General features: G+C 42.2%; 1 protein-coding gene across 3 annotated transcripts in view; it reads right to left on the bottom strand.

The window, feature by feature from the left end:
- Nucleotides 1–24,749, bottom strand: part of LOC126470366 (enolase-phosphatase E1-like) — a 252,972-nt gene extending 228,223 nt beyond the window's left edge. For all 3 annotated transcript variants that reach the window (XM_050098195.1, XM_050098205.1, XM_050098176.1), the window contains exon 1: nt 24,626–24,749. The gene's annotated coding sequence lies outside the window, so the exon portion shown is untranslated. The remainder of the gene's footprint in view (nt 1–24,625) is intronic.
- Nucleotides 24,750–25,751: the final 1,002 nt, after the last annotated feature.

Below are 25,751 nucleotides of genomic sequence, written 5' to 3'. Positions count from 1 at the left end.
AGCCTATTATGCCTATTTTCACTGCTTTTATATGGCATGATATTTTGGGGCAATTCGTCACTGAGAGAGAAAGTATTCATTGCACAAAAGCGTGTAATCAGAACAATAGCTGGAGGCCACGCAAGATCACCTTGCAGACATTTTTTTAAGGAACTTGAGATATTCACAGTACCATCGCAATACATATATTTACTTATGAAATGTGTCATTAATGCCCATCCCATTTCAAAAATAACAGCGAAGTGCATAGCTACAACACTAGAAGAAAGGATGATATTCACTACTCTGGATTAAATCTCACTTTGGCACAGAAAGGGTTGAATTATGCTGCCACAAAAATCTTTGGTCATTTGCCAAATAATATTAAAAGTTTGACAGGTAGCCAACATTTAAAAGCAAATTAAAATAATTTCCTTCTACTTAATAGATGAATTCTTAGATATGACGTAGTAGCTGTAAAAAATTAATTAATTATTATTTTGTGTAAAGAAAACTTATGTTAAACTGACACGTTCCACATCATTACGAAATGTCGTATTCGTGATCTATGGAACAAGGATTAATATGAGTATGTATATATGTACTATAAACTAACGGATTTTAAAACAGTTCTTTTTTGGACACAAACAATATTATATTTTTACGTTACCCATTTGAACTGTTTAAACGGTCATCTTCATATCAGTGTTTAGCATGGCTGTCTTACAAGAAACGCCTTGGGCGCGAGGTCGCAAGTTCATTCTTTAGTGAGGCTCATTTGAAAGTGTTGTGTTAATAAATATGACAGGCAAAATATTAGCTGCTAATGCCTCACCACGTGCCTCAGAAGGGCGAAAGAAAATGAGTGTCCGGGAGGCGCAGAGATTGACCTTCTATGGGATGTGTGTGTGGTGTCACCGCCAGACACCACACTTGCTAGGTGGTAGCCTTTAAATCGGCCGCGGTCCGGTAGTATACGTCGGACCCGCGTGTCGCCACTGTCAGTGATTGCAGACCGAGCGCCGCCACACGGCAGGTCTAGAGAGACTTCCTAGCACTCGCCCCAGTTGTACAGCCGACTTTGCTAGCGATGGTTCACTGACAAATTACGCTCTCATTTGCCGAGACGATAGTTAGCATAGCCTTCAGCTACGTCATTTGCTACGACCTAGCAAGGCGCCATTATCATTTGCTATTTATCTTGTGATGCATGTACCGTCAAGAGCGATGTTCACCAATTGTGGATTAAAGTTAAGTATTCCAGCAGCTACGTACGTTTTTGGCTATTCTCATTTCCGTGTCCTGTTCCAGACCTCACGCCAGCCTGCATGAGCTTAAACGCGTGCCTATCGGCTTCCTCCTAGTGGCTTGGCTGTCTTGCCAAGCCACAACAGTGTGTATTACACTTCACAAAACGGACATCGTCGACATTCAAGAAATGTTCAAAATAATTTGCTCCATGAACACCGAATGAGAAATAGCGAGGTACACAGATCACAAAATTTCGTATCAAGATCGAAGGCGAATGTCCTTGGGAGTTACAAACCACGCTTGACGTTCAACTAGGTATCCACTCTTAAAGATGCATACAGAACCATATTGGTGTAACGGGGTGATGAGAACTGATGGAAAACGATGGCATGTAAACGAATGCTTAACAGTCTGTCGTGGAGCTTATTGTGAAACTGACTATACTTTAAGGCGTAACTGCAGATAGTCCGATAATACATACATCAAAAAAAGTTTTGCATCACCCCGGTTCCCAGAACACCTGAAGTTAGACGTTGACTGTGGATATTGTATCACAGACAAAGTCCCTTTCGCTGTTCAGAGATGTCACTAAACCCGCCCAAAGATGTAAACAAGCATGCATGAGCAGCGCCTATTAGACGGAAGGGGTCCGACAGCCTATCAGTTCCAGTCATTCCACCAGGAAGGAGGTACACGGCTCATGTTGTCTGTAGTTCAACCATACCTAGAGGGCCAATTCCGCGGTTCGATCGCGTCCGCATTGTTACTTCGTGCCAGGAAGGGCTCTCAACAAGGGAAGTGTCCAAGCTTCTCGGAGTGAACCAAAACGATGTTGTTCGGACATGGAGGAGATGCAGAGAGACAGGAACTGTCGATGACATGCCTCGCTTAGGCCACCCAAGGGCTGCTAGTGCAGTGGATGATCGCTAACTATGTATTATGGCTCGGAGGAACCCTGACAGCAACGCCTCCATATTGAATAACGCTTTTCGTGCAGCCACAGGAACGTCATGTTACGACTCAAACTGTGTGCAATAGGCTGCATGATGCGCAGCTTCACTCCCGACGTCCATGGCGAGGTCCGTCTTTGCAACCACGACATCATGCAGCGAGATACAGAAGGGCCCAACAACATGACAAATGGGCCGCTCAGGATTGGCATCACGTTCTCTTCACCGATGAGTGTCGCTTATGCCTTTAACCAGACAATCGTCGGAGACGTGTTTGAAGGTAACCCTGTCAGGTTAAACGCCTTAGGCACGCTGTCTAGCGAGTGCAGCAAGGTGGAGGTTCCCTTATGTTTTGGTGTGGCATTATGTGGGGCTGACGTACGCCACTGATGGTTATGGAAGGCGCCGTAACGGCTGTACGATACGTGAATGCCATCCTCCGATTGATAGTGCAACCATATGGCAGCATATTGGCGAGGCATTCGTCTTCATGAACGACAATTCGCGCCTCGATCATGCACATGTTGCGAATGACTTCCTTCAGGATAACGACATCGCTCGATTAGAGTGGCCAGCATGTTCTTCAGACATAAACCCTATCGAACATGCGTGGTATAGGTTGAAAAGGGCTGTTTATGGATGACATGACCCACCAACCACCCTGAGGGAACTGCGCCGAATCGCCGTTGAGGAGTGGGACAATCTGGACCAACAGTGCCTTGATGAACTTGTGGATAGTATGCGACGATGAATACAGGCATTCATCAATGCAAGAGGACGTGCTACTTGGTATTAGAGGTACCGCTGTGTACAGCAATCTGGACCACCACCTCTGAAGGTCTCACTGTATGGTGGTACAACACGCAATGTGTGGTTTTCATGAGCAATGAAAAGGGCGGAAATGATGTTTATGTTGATCTCTATTCGAATTTTCTGTACAGGTCCCGGAACTCTTGGAACCGTGGTGATGTAAAACTTTTTTTGATGTGTGTCTGTTTACAGGCACGAAAAAACAAACATCCAGAGGCTGCATTTGTCCAGTGGTTCTACATGGTATGAAATGCAATGTCACATTTTTCAGGAAGGATCTTTTGCGCTAAAGGCGCATGATTTTTATATTCAGACCAGGAATCAAGCGAAAGCAAGTTCTTCTTACCACCTATTGGCCAAAAGCAGTGCTCATACCATAGTTGTGGGTGTCTTACACTCATTTTCCCTCTTGCTTGCTGTGACGTAAATATTCCCTACTGTGCTTGCAAGATCACGCATAAAAGAAAGAATCGTAGGGGGCAGAGCATCTCCAACATATCGGACCACAGTAAATGATTTTCCAGCCAATATACCACCCACATTAACAGTCGGCATAATTGTATTCGAATGCGTTAAGGCATTGACGTTAGTTGATCTTGATAGAACTGTCTAGGTATCACTAATTCCCAGGGTTCTTTTGATATGCATTTCCTCTTCCACTCCCGATTGGTTGGAACTGAAAACCAATTCCTTACTGAATAATGGGGTAAGTTTGTTTATCTCATCTACAAATTTTCGAGCCGATTCCGCAGTTTCGTCAAGGTGACGCTTTGTTTGAAATTTCGATATCTTGAGTCTTCCAATTCTGTAGCACTGCTTGAAGTTATGCAACTATCCACTGCTTCCCTTGAAATCACTGTACGAGTAAGCTATGTCACGCGCAGTTTGATGCGTATAACGCAGTAGATCACTATCATGCACATCCTGCAAATTGTATCGAGCATCCTTGAAACGCGCAAACACCAATTTTTGTAAAAGGATGATGAACTACATTGCTCGAGACCTGTTTCAGTATCACTTTCACTTGTTAAGACGTCCGCCCCCGGTAGCTGAGTGGTCAGCGCGACAGATTGTCAATCCTAAGGGCCCGGTTTCGATTCCCGGCTGGGTCGGAGATTTTCTCCGCTCAGGGACTGGGTGCTGTGTTGTCCTAATCATCATCATTTCATCCCCATCGACGCGCAAGTCGCCGAAGTGGCGTCAGATCGAAAGACTTGCACCCGGTCAAAGGTCTACCTGACGGGAGGCCCTAGTCACAAGACTTGTTAAGAGCGTATCGTCATCATTGTAGTCCTCACGTACACTGTCCGCACAGTCGAGCGTATACACCACACCATTCCACTGAACCATCTTGCAGAAACACTATTTCATTCGCCATTTCTTTCTCAATCTGGGAAATTCCGAGGGTACCTTTCTGACGAAATGTCAACGTCGTCAACTGTAGTTGCAGACATAATGCAAAGTTCGCTTTGTTTATCGTTGCCATTGTTCTGCTTTGTATCAACACAACTAGCACTGTTGTGAGATAACTTGTCGAGTAAGCGGTTCAACTACGCTCCGTAGCCTCATGCTGTGCTCACCAATGGATAACTCCAGTCCTGCCCCCTGTTGCCATTAGCAGCCAATGTTGTGGTTGCATGGTAGACACACTTCATAGAACTGATAGATCTAATAATACTACACAGGGCGAATCACCGAAAACGTACACCGAAAATACTGTGAAAATGGAAAGTGCCATTGATGTGCGGTTTTCACAGAGTGGATTGGTAGTCAGGAGCTCGTATTGTTAGCCAATAAATAGATTGTAATAATACTTAGAAAGTGTATTTTTTTGCTGGCTTACACTTTTTTAAATGAACAACGCCTATTGGCATTAACAAACTAAACGTAGGGTAAATTAAAATGTCAGTGGTTGCGAGTCGTGTACGAGATATCGTATTTTGAAAAGTTCCCACACCGACCCTTGTCTGTGCCATTCAGCTTGCCTAGTTGCTTGGTACGATGTTGTTATATTTGTTTCCAGTGTGCTTCTGTGTTCCTTGAGTTCACTACAACTTGGTAGTCAGTGCGTGAAAGTCCAAGTAGTAGGTCGCGAGTGGACGATGGAATTTACCAATGCAGAGCAAGCGGACATGCTCGTGGTGCACGGAGAGTGTAGGAAGATTGCAGTTGGTTCTCGTACAGTGTTATGTGGCATGCTATCTCAATAGACGTCAACCATCTCGACAATTATTTATCAAAATCTTCAACCAATCACGAAAATTGGTAGGCCAAGTGTAACATCTAGACAACGTAACAGAAGGAAACAAGTGACGATAGAAGAGGGGAAATTAATGTTCTTGCTGCTGTCGCAGTTGATCCACACATTAGCTCCCGTGCAATCGCACGAGGAAGTAGCGTGGGTCAAGTAAGTGTCCTGCGCATTCTCCGTCGACATTGTTCCAGCCCTATAACATTTCTCTCCATCAAGAGTTGCAGGGAAACGATTATGAGAATCGTGTTAAATTCTGTGCATGCACATGAAGAGAGGATACTCCAGATGTACCAGGTATCTTGTGGTTCTTCAGTTTCTCCCGGCGAATTTGTTGATCGAACAGTCCAAGGGTGTATTGCCGGTTCATAGTGTTCATCGAGCACAATACACAGTGTACATAAAGCCTGGGAACACTTTCAATTATTTATTTCACAAGAACTAAACATTGCACATATGTTATACATATTGCATTTTGAAGAGAAACTCTGAAAGTTTTTTTACAAAGATTTCGTGTTCACGGGATGCACGACACAACAGTTCCTTTGGACTACTTGTGAATGTCTCTCGTATGCATTCCACATTCACTTCACTCACACTCTTCTCTTTGCTGGGCACAAGCAACCCGTCATAACGAATTTGTTGTGCCAGTGGTAAATGGCCTTCCTTGTTGGTGGCTTCTTACCGTACTTGCTTCTAAACATCAGTTGAACAGCCGTAGCACACTTATTTTTGTCGAACTCCAACACACAGAAAGCTCGCTCCGCACCTGAATTCGCCATGTTTGCGACTAGCGCTGACTATCGGCAAATTACCAAACTACACTGTGGCGGTATACATGAAAAAAAAAAAAAAGAACTTTCAGGGTTTCTCTTCAAAATGACATATGTATGATATCTGTACAATGTTTGCTTCTTGTGCAATAAATAATTGAAAGCGTTCCTGGACTTTATTTACACCCTATATTTCGGCGACCAGACGTGTCGCCAACGTCAGGTGCGCTGACGAACTCAGCTCCTTAGGGCGGGCGGCCTCCTTGTATCCCCTCCCCCCATGGGCCGTTCCCTCCCCACAAAGAAGGTGGAGAACAAGGCAAGGGCTCCTCTCAAGGAAGCTGATTTACCAGAGATGATCGCCCAGAAATTGTCACCTCAAGGACCTGTACCGCCAAGACTTTATGGACTTCCTGAAGTCCACAAAGAGGGAGTGCCGTTACGCCCGATTGTCAGCAATATGAGGGCACCTATATGCTTACTGGAAAAATACCTGGCGGAAATACTAAGCCCTTATGTAGATAAATGCCCTCATCGCACCTGTAATTCTGTGGATTTTGTAAAACGTCTCGACTATTTCAGGCTGCAAGACTCAGATATCCTGGTGAGCTTCGATGCTGTTTCGTTATTTACCAGGGTACTTCTACGAGAGTCAGGCGAGCTTATTGGGCAGAAATTTGACGAGAAGGCCATCGATCTTTTCAAACATGTCCTGACCTCCACTTATTTTCTGTTTGATGGAGAATATTATGAATAAACAGAAGGAGTTCCAATGGGCAGCCCACTCTCGCCTGTGGTCGCGAATTTGCATATGGAGTACTTCGAGGAGGAAGCCTTGGCGCCATTCAAATGGAAACCTACTTGTTTACTTGTTTCTTCCGTTACGTGGATAACACGTTCTTCATCTGTCCCCCTGGTAGGGATAAGGTCCTGGACTTCCTTACACATTTGAACTCCATACATCCCAACATCCAATTCGCAATGAAGACCGAAGCAGCAGGAAGATTACATTTTCTGGACATCATTGTCAAGAGAAGAGCTGATGGCACGTTGGGTCACTCTGTGTACAGGAAGAAAACGCACACTGATCTGTGTTTGCATGCACACAACTGCCACCACCTTTCTCACAAGGGAACCTCCCCATCGCACCCCCCTCAGATTTAGTTATAAGTTAGCACAGTGGATAGGCCTTGAAAAACTGAACACAGATCAATCGAGAAAACAGGAAGAAGGTGTGTGGAACTATGAAAAAATAAGTAAAATATACAAACTGAGTAGTCCATGTGCAAGATAGGCAACATCAAGGAGAATGTGAGCCCAGGAGCGCAGTGGTCCCGTGGTTAGCGTGAGCAATTACGGAACGAGAGGTCCTTGGTTCAAGTCCTGCCTCCAGTGAAAAGTTTAATATTTTATTTTCAGTTTATGTGACAGACTCTTATGTTTTCATCAATTTTTTTGGAGTGATTATCACATCCACAAGAAAACCTAAATCGGGCAAGGTAGAAGAATCTTTTTACCCATTTGCCAAGTGTACAAGTTAGGTGGGTCGACAACATATTCCTGTCATGTGACGCACATGCCTTCACCAGTGTCGTATAGAATATATCAGACGTGTTTTCCTGTGGAGGAATCGGTTGACCTATGACCTTGCGATCAAATGTTTTCGGTTCCCATCGGAGAGGCACGTCCTTTCGTCTACTAATCGCACGGTTTTGCGGTGCGGTCGCAAAACACAGACACTAAACTTATTACAGTGAACAGAGATTTCAATGAACTAACGGACAGATCATAACTTTGCGAAAATAAGAAATTAAAATTTCTACTCGAGGGCGGACTTGAACCGTTGACCTTTCGTTCGACAGCTGCTCACGCTAACCACGGGACCACGGCGCTCGTGAACTCAGATTATCCTAGATGTTGCCTATCTTGCGCATAGACAACTCAGTTTGTATATTTTGCTTATTTTTTCATAGTTCCATACAACTTTTTCCTGTTTTCTCGATTGATTTGTGTTCAGTTTTTCAAGGCCTATCCACTGTGCCAACTTATAACTAAATCTGAGGGGGGTGCGATGGGGAGGTTCCCTTGTCAGAGAAATGGGGTTCTAAAAACACTGGTACACTGGGCGCGCAGCATCTCAGATGCAGAGAGTTTGCCCCAGGGTTTGGAACACCTCAGAACCGTATCCCGAAAGAGCGGGTACTGGGAATGGCAGATTAGACGCTCTCTCCGCCCCACCGCTACAGTACAACCTTTGGAGACGGAAGAAGTCACGGAGGAAGAAGCAGCCACTACATCTATTCCGTACACTGGCGCACTATTGGGGAAAATCGGACGCATATTAAGGAAACGCCGAGTTAAAACTGTCTTTTTCCAGCCCAATAAAACACTAGCATTTAAAAAGTGTATGTTTGCACAAAAAATACACTTTCTAAGTGTTATTACTATCTGTTAACTGACTGACAATACGAGCTCCTGACTAGCAATGCATTCTCTGAAAACCGCTTTTAGGTGGTTCATCCTGTATATTAAATATACTATTTCAGAATAAAAACCTTCTTTATTCTGGAGTTTGTAGTTACTTTTTTTGAAGGAAACGAAATGTACCTGTTTCATAAGATTGGAATAATGCATGCATCTGAATATCATCTACATTCCCAGAGAAATAAGTACTGATTACTAGATGGAAAAGTGAAAGCGAATCTACACCATTATTCAAGTCCTTAAAATACACAATTCAAGCGCATTCCAAGTACTGAAGCTTTCCATGTGCTACGAAATGAAGGAAGTTTAATGTTTACAATAATATCTCGCCGGTAACGAGGCCGTTAGAAACGGAGAACAAGCTCTTTCACTTCGCATTTTTCATCACAAATAACGTAGCGATCGTAAAAGTTGAACTGACAGGCACGCAATTGCGAACCTCCTCTCCAGAATGAGAGTCCAATTTGTCGGGGCCGGCCGGTGTGGCCGTGCGGTTAAAGGCGCTTCAGTCTGGAACCGCGTGACCGCTACTGTCGCAGGTTCGAATCCTGCCTCGGGCATGGATGTGTGTGATGTCCTTAGGCTAGTTAGGTTTAATTAGTTCTAAGTTCTAGGCGACTGATGACCTCAGAAGTTAAGTCGCATAGTGCTCAGAGCCAGTTGAACCAATTTGTCGGTCGCTGCGCCACCATGCTCGGCAAGCCGTTTCCACGCCAGCGATGTTGGTAGAATCAGAGCCCTAGACAAGGAGCTTCTTTATCTTAACCTCCTTGGTTCAGGCCGTAGACTGTAGAGATAATTGCTCTTCCACGTTTCGCAGTGAAGAAAATTAACGTAGATGTTTGGTTAGTAACCGAGTAAATAGGATTGCAATAGTTAATATGTCGTTTTTTGCAAAAAAAACAGGAAAAAGTTATACATACAAGTCGAGTACAAAAAATATGGAGAGCTGCCCATTCAGTGAGGCAGTAGATCTGCTCCCCTCCCCCCCCCCCCCCCCTCCCCGGCGTAGAGTTATTACAGAGAACGGAATCTCTGCTGAAAATGAGCCAGGATATCGAGCAAGCGACAAATATTGCAGCAAAACGCACGTTGGAACGGAAGGAAGAATTAATTAAAGAAGAGACGAGCAGTCACCATTCAACAACACCAGAAAAAATAACAAAGGAGGTAAAGAACTCGACAGCGCTCAAATCAGGTATGTCTGACAATTTTAATTCAACTGAAGGATCAAGTTCCCTTCCCCACAGGGGGACTTTCAGGACGATACTGCATGGTACCTCATTTTGCAGACAACTTACGCAAGGAAAGAGTAATAAACCAATGGAAAATCCTTACAAACAAATGTACAGCTAAAATATGATCAGCACGAAACTAAAAGATATCATAATCATGCAGTAGGACCATTTTAAGTATTTGTTGAGGAATTTATTGTTAATATAAGTAAATATCACCCCGTGGTCTTGGGGAAGATCCTGTTTACCTCAGATTTTGAGTACAAGCGGAAAACCACACATCTCAAGGTTGTGGGCAAAACCATAATTCGGATTGATATCAACAAGAGAGACTGCAAACAAGTTTGTGAAGGAAAACCTGCTGCACCAGAAAAAATGATAGCATACATACCAAACGACAGAACACGTCGGCAAGGAGTTATTAGAAATGTAGATCCCGAGTTAACAGAGTCACAATTGAAAGGCGCTATTCAGTCTACAATTTCAGCCACCCATTCACGAAGAATGATCAAGAGAATAAGTAATTTAGAAACAACTAACTTCATACCTCAAGAAACGTGCGTGGTCACATTCTCATCGCAGTTCCTGCCAGAATATGTGACAGTATAATGCATGAAGTGTAATGTTAGATCGTACTTATCGCTGGTGAGGCAGTGTTTTAAATGCATTCGGTATGGCCATCTTAGTAATTAATGTAGCCACAGACTCGTTGCAATCAATGTGGAGGGAGCCATGAGACAGCTCAGTGCACAAGTGAAAAGATGTTCTGTGTCCACTGTAAAAGGACCAACACATCGAGAGATAAGTCTTGCCCAGTATATCTCAAACAACAAGATATTAAGAAAGCGTTAGCTATATACAATATATCCTTTAAAGAAGCTGTAGAATACGTAAATCAAAGACCTTATGCTGCTGTGGCAGGGAATCTTGGTGGGAAGAAATCAGAATGTGAGAAAGAGTTGTCCCCCCGTAGAAAGTATTCAGCATAGATTCACGACAACTATTCATTACAGTAGGCGAAAACAAAGACTACGTCAACTCCAACTACTCTTTTCGTAAATATAAATTTACCAATATTTCCTGCTAAAGAGAATCCATATGCACTACGACCACATACTTCTGAACCACAAAAGCAAATTATAGCAGCAGTAGGGGATAAGAATACAGCGATAATCAAACAGCTAGTGGCTGGGATAACAAATCTAATAACACAGGCCACCACATTAAACAAAGATAGTTTGGACGAAGCTGATATATACAATATGGTTGCTTCGATAGCATCAAAAAAATAAACCTGGATCAGGACAGAACTAGGTCATATTTACGTTCCACTCATATAAACAGAATAACGGATATTAAAGTTCTCCAGTGGTATGCCACATCCTTAAGTGCTAAAAAAGAGTCGTTCAGGCACAAACTTTACATTAATGACTACCCTATCACTGTTACAAGTGAAACCTGGATTAAACCAAATATGTCTATTCGATGTCGAGAATATCAAGTAATAAGGTCGAATCGAGAGGATGGAAAAGGTGGAGTAGCCATATCGGTTAGTACAAACTTCCAACTATAAACCAATTACCATGCCACTACCTAACCTTGAGTTTCAAGCAATAGCAGTAGAAGCAAGTACGTCGTCCCTCGGCATGTAGGAATTTCGAACAACACATGCAGACAATGTTGCAACATATGCCAAAACCCTTCCCTTTAATGCCCACCACACAGCATGGTGCTGCCATATGAATAATAAGGCAGGGGAGTACATAATGTCTTGCATTGATGATTATAACATGATCATATACAATGATGGATAAATCAAGGAATCATGGATGAGACGAACTGCAGTGGATGTAACATTAGCCTCATCCTATATGAACCAAATCACGGCTTGGTCTGTTCTGCAGGATACCATTGGATCAGATCATTTCCCTATAACTATGGATATGCAGTGCGATAAAAGTAATCGAGTACATATTGCCAACAAAGTGACTTGGAACATGAGCAAAGCGGATTGGTATAAATATCGCCAAATTCTTGAATTATAGATAAAACTAATAGAAAAAAACCTACCTCCACACAGGTCCTATACGCAACTATAGAACAGCATATATCGTGCAGCAAATGAATCCATCCCAAAATGACCTTTATTAAGAAAAGCAAAACAACCGGATAATCCATGGTGGAATGAAGACTGCAAGAAAGCATTACAAGACAGAAGGGCAGAGCGTTATATGAAAGTGTTAGACAGCCTAAGGTGAACGGCTTTTTGTTCTATAAATAAACAGCAGCTGGGACCAAGAAAGTACTGAAATCTATTAAGAAGAGTAGTTGGTTAAAATTCTGCAATAGTTTGACCATGAATACTAAATTATCGGAGATATGACAGAAGATCAACAATTTTAGGAATATCGTCCCCGCAGCCAATAACATAGAACCATACGAGTGGATAGAAGAATTCTGTGACCTTATTGCTCCACCAAGTGTTCGCAATAAGCTAATCATGAGAGGAAAGGATACTGCTGCAACTCAACATGTGCTAACTACACAGTTCAGTATTGAAGAGCTGACATTAGTCATCAAAGAGAAACCCAACACTGCTCCAGGAATGGGTCAGATCACATATTCCATAGACAAAACATGCCTGACAATGATGTAGAATTACTTCTTCAAATCTATAATGGAAATTGGATGAGTGAAGAATTGGTCTCAGAATGGAAGACATAGATCATAGCCCCATATAAAAAAAAGGGGAAAACATTGGGAAAGCTAATAAACGGGCGATTGGAATAGTGGGTAGAATCTTCATCCTTACTAATTGGATCGCAATTCGTGTGCTGTAAAGGTAGAATCTGCATGGACAACATTTCCGTATTAGTCCCCTCCGTCTTTGCTGGCTTTGGTGAGAGAAAATATACAGTAGCACCATTTTCGGATATTGCAAAAGCATTTGATAATATTCAGACAAATATACTATTAGATAAGTTGCTACTTTTAGGAGCTCCACCTCAGTTTGTAGAAGGTACATCGTCATTAATCAGTGAACGAACTGCATATGTTAGAAAGGATACTGGATTCAAGGGCCCACGCTTGGCAGACAATGGCATACCACAAGGATCGGTGTTCAGCCCACTACTATAGGTAATATATACCGGTGATATGGAAAAGGCAATAACTCCTCCAGTTAGAATTATACAGTTTGCAGATGGTATATGTGTATTTACTTCCCATGTAGTATTACAGAAGGCAATGAACAATCTTCCTGTGAGGGGTTACTGGTCCTCCAGTCCCCCATCGGACTCCTGCCCAGGTGCGGATAGAGGAACGCTCACCAGATACGATAGGTACTGGGGAGATAAAATACATACCCGGGGTGGACCAAAACCAGTAACTGCTGCCTTGCAGGGAGAGAGGATCCTCAAAGGCTAAGGGAGAGAACACCAACAGAAAACTCCCGTAGGCTCGATTGAAGCCATGGGAGCAGCCCTCCCATCGGGGTAGGGCGTATGGGTCGATAACCTACGAACTTGAAAGCAGCATATCACAGAAACTGCAATAGCGAATACCAATAATCTGACGGATTTAAAGATGACAACCTTGACAATAAAAAGGTGACACGAATAGGGTTCTGGAACGTGAGAACAATGTGGCAAACAGGTAAACAAACGGATTCAGTACAAGAAATGGAACGATACAGATTAGAAATTTCAGGATTAAGTGAAACAAGAATAACTGGACTTTGAGGAAGAAGAATAAAGGAGGTGCACATCCTCCTCTACTCTGGAGGAAAGGGCGATACCCATAGTGAAGGAGTGGCATTAATACTAGATCGGAGAGCAAAGCAGTCTTTGATAGAGTGGCACCCAGTTACTGACAGAATCATAGTCTCTCGCTCTAAGACTAGTGACCATTGTACAATGTTACGCACAACAGAAGCGTCTGAGGATGAAGAGAAAGAAAAGTTTTATAGCAAACTCCAAAAAACACTGCAAAAGTGTCGAAAAAGGGATATCCTCCTGCCGATTGGTGACTTTAATGCAAAAATTGGCAATGACAACTATGGAATAGACCATATTATCGGGCAGCATGGGTTGGGCACCCGAAATGGCAATGGAGAACGTCTCGTAGACTTGTGCGGCATGTTTAACCTGATCATTGGAGGTTCCATTTACCCCCATAAACGGTGTCACAAAATTTCGTGGGTTTCACCAGACAGCATAACAGAGAATCAGACAGACCACTTTGCAATTAGCAGGACCTGGCGAAAATCATTCCTAGATGTGAGGAATAAAAGAGGAGCAGATGTCGGTCGTGACCACCACCGTATGCTAGCAACAGTCCATCTAAAAATAGTTGCACACAAGAGACATTGCAGGCAGAAGAGGATTAAGTTTAATTTTGGAAAGTTGGACAATACAAAAGTGCGAGAGGAGTTCTCGATACAACTGACAAGTCGTTTTGAAGTGCTTAGCAGAGGAATCGAAGAGAATGACATTGAAGGTCAATGGGATGCAGTGAAAACGACCTATGCACAGACAGCTGAAGAAATTTCTGGAACAAAAGACCACGGCGGACAAGACTAGATCTCTGACCATACTTTGGATGCAATGCAGCAGAGGAGGAAGGCAAAACTCCGGCAATATTGCCCACAGACAAAGGAAGTAAAAGAAGAAATCCAACGGGAACTCTGCATATGAAATAGGACGGCGAAGAGGAGTTTCAGAAAAGATAAGAGAACCTTCATGAATAATCTCGCAGCTAAGGTGAGGCAGCAGCTGACAGAGGTGATAACAAGACACTGTATAACATCACAAGGATACTGTCAAATAAGAAATTTGGGGGTGATATGCCCCCAAGGACAAACAAGGAAAACTACTCACAAATCGAGAAGACCAAGCGCAGAGGTGGAAACAATTTGAGAACGTTCTGAAGCGTGAAATTACGGGTGACAATATAACTCAACTGAATGTGGTTGGCGAAGAACTCCCACAAGATATGTTAATTAACATAAAGCTGCCATCCAAAGAATAAATCGCTAAAGCAGTCCAACAAAAAAACTGAAAAGCTCCGTGCCTGGACAACATCAGTCCAGAGTTACTTAAAGTTTATCCCTCTATAAAAGCAGAAATTTTACATCCACTCCTAACAGCCATATGGATGAATGAAAAAGTACCGAATGATTGGAACAGAGGCTTGTCCATCAAGCTCTCCAAGAAAAAAGACCGATCGGTTTGTGACAATTGGAGAGGAATCACACTGCTGTCAATCCCGAGCAAGAACCTCTCACGAATAATCCTAAACAGAGTAAAAGCATATGTAGATCAGAAAATAAGAAGAGAACAAGCAGGGTTCAGGGAAGGTCGCTCTTGCATTGGCCAGATAAACACCTTGAGAATAATAGCTGGACATTCATATGAATACCAGTCACCGCCTTACGTGCTGTTTGTAGACTCTGAAAAGGCCTTCGACAGTATAACTGGAACAAAAATATGGAGTTCACTGAGGACTTTTGAAATTCACAAGAAAAATAATTGCTCTTCTCAAGTACATGTATGAAAACTACACGTGCCTGGTTCAACATCAAGATCTGCTTTCAGATCCAGTAGCAGTGAAAACAGATGTTAAGCAGGGCTAATTGCTCTCACCGATACTATTTAACATAGTACTGAATCTTGTAGGGGCGCAAGCAAAAGGTAAACTGAGAGGAATAAAATGGAGCAATGGAACACATCTAGAAGACCTAAATTTTGCAGATGACCTTTGCCTTCTATCCCAAAGCCTCAACGACATGAAAGAGAAACTAGAAGAGCTGAAATTTGCGGCGAAGAAAGTCGGTTTGAAAATTATTGCCCAAAAAACAAAAGACTTTCGAGCAAATTATAACAGCACGGTAGAGCTTAAGCTTGGGAGTCAGGTAATCGAAAAGGTGAACACGTTTTGTTACCTTGGAAGCATCATTACACCATGTGGTGGTGCAACAGAGGTCATTAACAGCCCCATCAACAAAACCAAAGGCGCTTTTGCAACTCTCCGCTCTATCTGGACATCGAAGGAAATAACACTGAGGACCAAATTGCGGATATTTGAAAGTAATGTAAAATCTGTGCTTCTGTATGGATGTGAAACATGGAAAGTGACAGTGCAGCTAATCCATAAGCTGCATACATTAAACAACAGATGTCTGAGGAACATGCTGGGGATACGGTGGCCAAATGTCATCTCTAACGAAACACTCTGGGAAAGAACCCGCTAGAAGCCAATCGAGCTGCAAATAAGAAGTAGGAAGTGGAGATAGTTAGGACATACACTTAGGAGACCAAATGAACATATTGCGAAAGAAGCACTTTATTGGACCCCGCAGGGACGATGGAGACAAGGCAGAGCCAAAATGACATGCAGACGATCGGTTGAAGCAGAATAGGATGGGAAGAACTGAAAATACTAACAGAATGCAGAACAAGATGGCGATCCTTTGTTGCCGCCCTATGCTCCAAATGAGAAGTAAAAGGAATTAATAATAAATAAATAGTAATGAACAATATTACACCATCAACAAAAAACCTGTCGGTGGCTTTGTGGAAATGGTCTGACGAAGACACCTGAGAAATCTTCAGTAGTCGTATTCACCATGAATGGTTAATACAGGTCGATTTTTTCCACCGTGCACAAACTCTAGGAACTGATCGATGAGAGGATACAGAACAAAAAAGGTCTAATGAAGTTATGTTCGGAAATGCGTGGTTTCCATGCTAGAGACCATTTATTCAATCATACTTTGTTACAAAGACTACGGTCTACTGTACCACACAACCACAGTTACAGTACGCGTGGTTTCTTCCTAGACAGTGGTACTGTTCCTCATTCGTAATGCTCTAGAGCCTTCTCCTGCCATAGTAATTGTTAATGTTGTATCAGATTCACTTCTCTTGCTGACTGACCTTGTAGTGGATGCGATACAGCGTTGTACACAATGGTTCCGTATTCGAATCGAGAGCTTGCCGATATGGTGTTTGCTTATGGAAAGGCAAATGGCAACGGGAGGCGGCAGCAAGGTTATATCAGGAGACCTACCCCTCGACAACACAATGTTTCGCTGTTTGCCTGAGACAGGGTCGTTTCAGGAAGCAGGAAATCACGAAGGACGTACCCGAAATGTTCGCACACCAGAGTTGGAGGAAAATCTGTTTAACACTGTGGAAGGCGACCGCCATGTCAGTGCCAGACAGTTGGCCTGCCAGTACATGGTAAGCCAGATGACCGTGTGGAACATTCTCCATAACAACTGTTACTACCCTTATCACTCACAGCGTGTGCAGGGCTTACTAGCGACAGACTTGCCACATCTGGAGCAGTTTTTTCCCTGGTTTCTTCACCAGGCAACCACGATTCCGGGATTTGTGTCATCCATCCTATTCACAGATGAGACCACCTTTACGTGGAGTGGTATCTTCAACTTCTATAACAGTCATCTGCGGTACAGTATGCAGAACCCCCTGTGGTATGGTGACAGCGAATCATCAGCATCGGTGTAGCCGGAATGTGTGGGCCGGATAATTGCGACCGTAATTTGGGACCAATCTTCCTACCACGTCGCCTAACAGGCGGTAACTACCAGCGTTTCTTGTGGGTGACTTTGCCTCCCCTGTTGGAAGAAGTGCCATTGATGATTCGAAGGGTTATGTGGTTGCTATTTGATGGTGCTCTAAACCACTTCGCCTTTAACGTCCGGACGCATCTCAATCGTGTCTTCCCTGGTCGATAGATCGGACGAGGGCGACCAGTTGCATGGCCTGCTCGTTCACCGGATCTCAACACGTGCGATTTCTGGTTATGGATACATCCCAAAAGTATCGTGTACGCAGAGTCCATTCCAGATATGGAGACACTGGAGCAGCGTATTCATGCTGCCTTTGACACTGTTCGCATACAGCCTGGCCGATCTGAACGTGTGAGACAGAACGTGCTACGGCGGGTACACGCATATACTGAGGCACGAGGAAACCATTTTCAACACATACTGTAACTGCGGCTGCATGGTACAGCGCGTATTAGAGTGCAGTCGCTGCAAAAATCTATGATTGAATAAAAGGTCTCTGGCATGGAAACCATGCATTTCCAGACGAAGGTTCTTTAGACCTTTTTGTTCCGTATCCTCTCATTTACCAATCCCTAGAGTTTGTATACGTTGGAAAAACTCACCCTGTATACCAAGAACCTGTTTACTATAAGTAGACGATAAAGTAATACAAGTTAAAGCACTTATTCGGTTCTTAGGAATGACACTGGACAGTAAACTTACTTGGACGACACAAATTAAATGCTTAATATTATTCGATCACGTACTACAACATGGTGAGGAGCGCATCCTTCAGTGCTGCTGGTCCTATATCGCTCCCTAATTAGATCCAGATTCGATTATGGCTGCATATGGCTGCATATACCGGGTGATCAAAAAGTCAGTATAAATTTGAAAACTTAATAAACCACGGAATAATGTAGATAGAGGGGTAAGAATTGACACACATGCTTGGAATGACATGGGGTTTTATTAGAACCAGGCGCTCCACCCCACATTGCTAGACGCGTGAAAGATCTCTTGCGCGCGTCGTTTGGTGATGATCGTGTGCTCAGCCGCCACTTTCGTCATGCTTGGCCGCCCAGGTCCCCAGACCTCAGTCCGTGCGATTATTGGCTTTGGGATTACCTGAAGTAGCAAGTGTATCGCGATCGACCGACATCTCTAGGGATGCTGAAAGACAACATCCGACGCCAATGCCTCACCATAACTCCGGACATGCTTTACAGTGCTGTTCACAACATTATTCCTCGACTATAGCTATTGTTGAGGAATGATGGTGGACATATTGAGCATTTCCTGTAAATAACATCATCTTTGCTTTGTCTTACTTTGTTATGCCAATTTTTGCTATTCTGATCAGATGAAGCGCCATCTGTCGGACATTTTTTGAACTTTTGTATTTTTTTGGTTCTAATAAAACCCCATGTCATTCCAAGCATGTGTGTCAATTTGTACCTCTCTATCTACATTATTCCGTGATTTATTCAGTTCTCAAATTTATACTGACTTTTTGATCACGCGGTATTACGAACACACGACATGCAAAATGTTAGAGAAGCTGGATAGATTGCAGTACCGCTGTATGTGCACATGTTGAGTAACGAAATGCAGTCCTGGTGGAAGAGCAAGAGATGCCCTCCATATACGGAGGAAGATGCACACGGAACGATGCATTGTAGAGAAATTACCATACTCACAGCATCCAATTCATCAGATTTTACGACTGTACTGTCCTCCTGCAGGAAATCGGGGCAGAAAGCCTTTTGATTTCATTCCGGCATAAAATGACTTGGCGGATGAGTGCATCAAGTATATGATGGCCTGTTTACCAATATGAGTAATTCATAATCAGTAGCCGATAGAGGGAAAGTATGATTTCTTGGAGACAATTACAGCATTGCAAAGACAAATGGTGGAAACAAGACAATGGGTAATCCACATATACACAGATGGATCAAAGACAGCAGGAGAGGACAACACAGGATGTGCTATATTTAGTTCACAATTGCAAATGGCCCAGAAGTATAAATTAGCAGCAACTACTTCTACCTATATGGCAGAAAAAAAACGCAGTATTAAAGTCGATACAGAGGTGTACGAATGGGAAATACACATCCTATGTAATATTATCAGACTCGAAATGTGTACGTCAAACTATATCAAACTACTCCAAGTTCGTTATTGGTATTATGAATGTCTCAGAAAGCAGAAACAAATTACCCTTATGTGGATGAAAGCCCATTGTGGAATCCCAGACAATGAAAAAGCAGATCAGTTGGCAAAGCACGCTACGAGCAACGGGACACCAATAGACATAAAGCTTCCCTGTACGGAATATGGACAATTTATTCGGGAAATGGCATTCCAGTCCAGGCAAGAAGAATGGACTCAGAGCTCACGATACATCGGAGGTGACTATGCGCAAATGCAACCACAAATCCCGAAACGACCTTGGTTTGAGTACTTTTGTGGACCCTGACAAGCAACATGCACATTGATTAGAATAAGGCTCAATCATGGGACATTTCCAGAGCATCTATATCAACTGCATATAAATCAAACACCAGCCTGTGATTGTGACGATACTACACACGGAGGCACGAACCATATATCATTTCAGTACAGAAAATACAGTGAGGTGAGGAACAAGTTCATAGCATTTGTTATCAAGAATAAAATGCCGCAACCAATGTCAGTCAAGTCTTTGCTATCTGAACCCAACATTAAAACCTACAAGAAGATACTCGAATTTATATGTAATGGACAGATAAGGATATAAAGTTTAGTAGTAATCTGTAAGGAACAGGGAAAATCAACAAGTTATATTAAAAGAAGTGGATACTGAGTGAACAAAGATATTGTTATTACGCAGCAATGACTAAAAAAAACACCTCTGCAAATCACAGTGTAAACATTAAACAACACGTCGTGTGCGAGACTTACTTCATTTCCGTAGTTGTGAAAATTTACAAATTACGCCTCCTCGAACAGTGGAAGCGACGTGTCGTGGATGTGAAGTTCTTTTGTGATGATAAATAGTGCGAACCGTACTGGTAAGTAAATTCGTTATAGTCCAGATGCAAGCATGAAACTAAGCTTTTGAATTTAACCGCGGAAAATGGCTGAACCAATGAGAGAATTGTGCTCGATCATGACTGTCCCAGTAGGAAGATACGTGGCAAGGTAATGAAATTAATTTCTCGCATGATGTGGAGCGGAAATTTTAAATTGTAGCTGTGCTATGATGTCTCAACCTAACCATCACATCGGAAATCCGACGGTATTCCGAAAGAACTGACAAACGTACGACAATCGTTATTGTAAATATCATTGCTGTTTGTTCCACGGTATTAAGCTGTGCTACCTGTTCCAACCAAACCACCACCTCGGAAATCGCTACATATTCAGAACAAAAGAACATGGCATACACAGCCTGATAATGCCTCCCTGCAAATCAATATTCTTGCATTTTGGGGACTAGTGCAGCAGGGGATACAACCCGTCGGCTTTGAACAATGACGTCACAAGTCGCAAGAGAGCATGTATTACAGAGATGAAAGAGCTGAGGAGAACGTTGAGAAGCAAAGGAATGCGAGAGAGATAAACACTGATCTTGTCAAAAGCATAAGTGTTTTTTGACTTAAAAAAAAAAAATCTCACGAGATAGAATAAACTGATCCTACTTTATTAAGCAATATCTTGTCAAAAGGGGACTAGTGCAGCAGGGGATACAACCCGTCGGCTTTGAACAATGACGTCACAAGTCGCCAGAGAGCATGTATTACAGAGATGAAAGAGCTGAGGAGAATGTTGAGAAACAAAGGAATGCGAGAGAGATAAACATTGATCTTGACAAAAGCATAAGTGTTTTTTGACTTTTTTAAAAAAATCTCAGGAGATAGAATAAACTGATCCTACTTTATTAAGCAATATCTTGTCAAAAGCCGAGAAGCGATTGTTCTTAATGTTCTAGCTCCCTTCAGTACATAATAAGTGTTTTTTGACTTTTTAAAAGAAATCTCACGAGATAGAATAAACTGATCCTACTTTATTAAGCAGCTCCCTTCAGTACCTAATAAGTGTTTTTTGGCTTTAAAAAAAAATCTCACGAGATAGAATAAACTGATCTTACTTTATTAAGCAATAGTGTTTTTTTGGCTTTTTTTAAAAAAATCTCACGAGATAGAATAAACTGATCCTACTTTATTAAGCAATATCTTGTCAAAAACCGAGAAGCGATTCTTCTTAGTGTTGTAGCTCCCTTCAGTAGCTAATAAGTGTTTTTTGGCTTTTTAAAAGAAAAAATTTCACGAGATAGAATAAACTGATCCTACTTTATTAAGCAGCTCCCTTCAGTACCTAATAAGTGTTTTTTGGCTTTTTAAAAAAAAATCTCACGAGATAGAATAAACTGATCCTACTTCATTAAGCAATCAGTAAAGAAACGAAACTGAAACATAACAGCAAAAGCTAAACGAAAATAAGACACTACAAATTTTCTATAACAAAAAATTAATAATCCACATTACCTTAATATCATTACGAAAAATATTAAGTACCGGCCGAATAAAAAACAAATAATTAAGTTAATTAAGTCACACGTTTAATGATGCACCCAATATCAAGCAATCGCTTTTAGATTTACATTCAATTATTTTAATGATAGTGCTTATTAGAACACAGAACTGCTTTATTATCTATGCCTCGAAGTGAAGACATTACGATCTATGACTAAGGAATGACGTCATTGTTCAAAGGCGACGGGTTGTATCCCCTGCTGCACTAGACCCGTCAAAAGCCGAGAAGCGATTGTTCTTAATGTTCTAGCTCCCTTCAGTACGTAATAAGTGTTTCTTGACTTTAAAAAAAAAATCTCACGAGATAGAATAAACTGATCCTACTTTATTAAGCAGCTCCCTTCAGTACCTAATAAGTGTTTTTTGGCTTTAAAAAAAAAAATCTCACGAGATAGAATAAACTGATCCTACTTTATTAAGCAATATCTTGTCAAAAGCCGAGAAGCGATTCTTCTTAGTGTTCTAGCTCCCTTCAGTACGTAATAAGAGTTTTTTGGCTTTTTAAAAAAAAAAATCTCACGAGATAGAATAAACTGATCCTACTTCATTAAGCAATCAGTAAAGAAACGAAACTGAAACATAACAGCAAAAGCTTTTAGATTTACATTCAATTATTTTAATGATAGTGCTTATTAGAACACAGAACTGCTTTATTATCTATGCCTCGAAGTGAAGTCTTTACGATCTATGACTAAGGAATGACGTCATTGTTCAAAGCCGACGGGTTGTATCCCCTGCTGCACTAGACCCGCATTTTGTTATGAAATAATGTCTCAACAGATCCCATCTATAGTTCACATATTTTTGTCAAAGGCGCCGCATCTGTAACGGCCCAAAACTAATTCATACATTATCCAGAAGAGGCGCTGCCACAGTCGTTATCGCTGCCAACTGTTACGTTCGGATGCATAGCACAGTGAATACTAACCTTTAGCCAGCCACATATATTTCGTGTAATTATTGAAACTTGCAGAATAGCAAAATAAGTATGATCTCACGGAAAAACATCTTGTATCTATCATTGCAATCACCACTTGAACACGAATACATAGCTCTTTGAAACGTACGTGGAAGTAAACAATTAAAAGTAACACATGGTTCATCCGTTAAACAAGAGATTATGTAGTGTTGAACAATGGGGTCGCTGCTATTTACTAGCGTTATATTTGGTGAGAATGTTTAATTGTTGTTGACGTAAAGCTACGCGCCACGTCCGAAATCTGCTAGTTTGGTGTTGCGGAATCGAGAGTCAAAGCAAAAGTCTTTACTGTGTGTGTTCGTTTCCCCGTCCTTCATTTACTCATTGCTCTTCACATTAACTGAAACTGCTTTCTGAATAAGAGAAATGTAGGATGGTCCCAGAAAATTCTCTTTTGGATACCATGTAAAACTCAAAATACAGCTTCCGCTGCTATTTACTGTATTCTTCGTTGCTTTTTGAGACGTTTCAGTCCTTCGCTGCCTATTTCTAATTTTTCGATAACGCTTTAAATGTAAGGTATGTAATGTAAGTTAAGACAGCATTGCGTGGTAAGCTTTCTGTGGAAAGGCCTATTGCCGTTATAGCAAAGGAAATATGTAGGGTCAAATATCTCTTCGGGAAACATGGATTGTTTAATAGGATGAGTAGAAGGAACCGGTCGTGGCTTGCTAGAAGAATCATCTTTGTATTCGTTTTAAGTCGAAACATGGAGCTGAGTATGGCCGACATGGATTTGAAGAACGCCCCTCCTGAATATGGATGTATCATCGTAAAACTAGAAACAAGTGCCTAGATCTTTGATTGTGGTCACCGCAAAATTTATTCCCAAATGTAGTAAGAGCCCATTGGGATTAACTGTTAGAATTACGTTGGAGTTCGAAAGACATGGTAAAGATTCTTGTCAGCAGTATAAACTCCATAATATTAGTGAAGTACTAAGAAGCACTGACAATAAGAGGTGCCCAGAATGTGATCTAGGTGGGAGAGGCCCTTGTATTAGTTTCGTGGAAAGGGGAAGGGTGGAAGAAACGAAGTAAAAGTCTTAAAAATAATATTCAAAAGTATTAAAAAATTCTGTTTATTAATCATCAGACATACTAATGCTACCGCATTACAAAAGGTACCTAATGCTCTGAAGTTAATTAGAGCATAGTTTGAATGAGATTTGTTCATATTATTTTACTCTCAGGCACGCAACCTTTAAGCACGTGGGAATACTTGCCATATTCACATGTTTAGTATGGCAGTTTGTCGTTGGGGATACCACGAGGAGAAAATCGCGAACGGAAGGTACGTTGCTACTGGATGCTTTTAGAACCCTGGCCATTTGGCATTTTCGGATACAAGGAGAATAGCGACAAACGGTGAATTCATTTTGAGAATTCGCTACGAACGACTCATGGTTCACTTGCTACTATTACATGTCCTGGCTTTCTTCAAAACGAATTGCTATGTGTGTGTGGCGGAGCAGGACACGAATTATGTTTGTGAATATCACGTAGTTCCTCGCCGGTGCGCGCAACAATGGGGCCAAGACTTTCTTCTTGACAAATGTAAAGAAAAGTTAGTAGGTATTGATAAAACGTATTTTTAAATAAAGCATGGCACTCGTTCCAGTTCCCAAATGTCGTTGATTTTTAATAAGGAATGAAATTGTATTTTAGATCCAGAAATATTATAGGATCAGCCAGGATTCGAATGCAATTTTTGAGCTTTAAAAATGCCAGTAAATCGTGCAGTGCTAATAGTGAGCATACCGCTATTGAAGACTGCAGCCGTCGGAATCGCTGCACCAGCCAAGGCACTGACAGCTCCGCTCAACACACGCACACCTGCTCTTACAACTAGACGCTCCCGTAGCGCACCGCGTACTGCGCTGCTGCCAGGAAGCGGCGCGTTAACTCCACTTCCGGCGTTCGCCGCTTGGGTGCGCAGGGGTCGCGCCGAGGCGAGCGCAGCCGCCGCCATTGCACGTCGCGCCGCGTCGGACACGGGAAGTTGTCGTTATCGCTCCGAACAGCCCTACATGGCCTTGCCGTTTGACAGTTGCCATTAGCGAAGCCCCACCGTGCATTGGCGCCACGCCAATTTCTCTCGCCCAGCTGAAGCAGATGGTGGAAAACTTACTGGAAATCTTTTACCTCTTACGAAGTCACATATTTTGACATGGAACGAACCGTACACGGGATAAAGATTGATTTTGGAAATATGAAATCTTCTTTTTCTTGTAAAACCCAACAAACTGCAGTTCCGCACTTCAGCCTATGAGTTTCATATCAGTTCCCAATAAGACTGTAGGAACATCATGTTGTTGATGTGGTCTTGAGTCCTGAGACTGGTTTGATGCAGCTCTCCATGCTACTCTATCCTGTGCAAGCTTCTTCATCTCCCAGTACCTACTGCAGCCTACATCCTTCTGAATCTGCTTAGTGTATTCATCTCTTCGTCTCCCTCTACGATTTTTACCCTCCACATTGCCCTCCAGTACTAAATTGGCGATCCCTTGAAGCCTCAGAACATGTCCTACCAACCGATCCTTTCTTCTGGTCAAGTTGTGCCACAAACTCTTCTTCTCCCCAGTTCTATTCAATACCTCCTCATTAGTTATGTGATCTACCCATCTAATCTTCAGCATTCTTCTGTAGCACCATATTTCGAAAGCTTCTATTCTCTTCTTGTCCAAACTATTTATCGTCCATGTTTCACTTCCATACATGGCTACACTCCATACAAATACTTTGTGAAACGACTCCTGACACTTAAATCTATACTCGATGTTAACAAATTTCTCTTCTTCAGAAACGCTTTCCTTGCCATTGCCAGTCTACATTTTACATCCTCTCTACTTCGACCATTATCAGTTATTTTGCTCCCCAAGTAGCA

Source organism: Schistocerca serialis, chromosome 1 (genome assembly GCF_023864345.2).
Source record: "Schistocerca serialis cubense isolate TAMUIC-IGC-003099 chromosome 1, iqSchSeri2.2, whole genome shotgun sequence".
Lineage (NCBI taxonomy): Eukaryota > Metazoa > Arthropoda > Insecta > Orthoptera > Acrididae > Schistocerca > Schistocerca serialis.
Note: the sequence above shows the minus strand (reverse complement) of the source record. Positions and strands in the feature narration are given on the sequence as shown.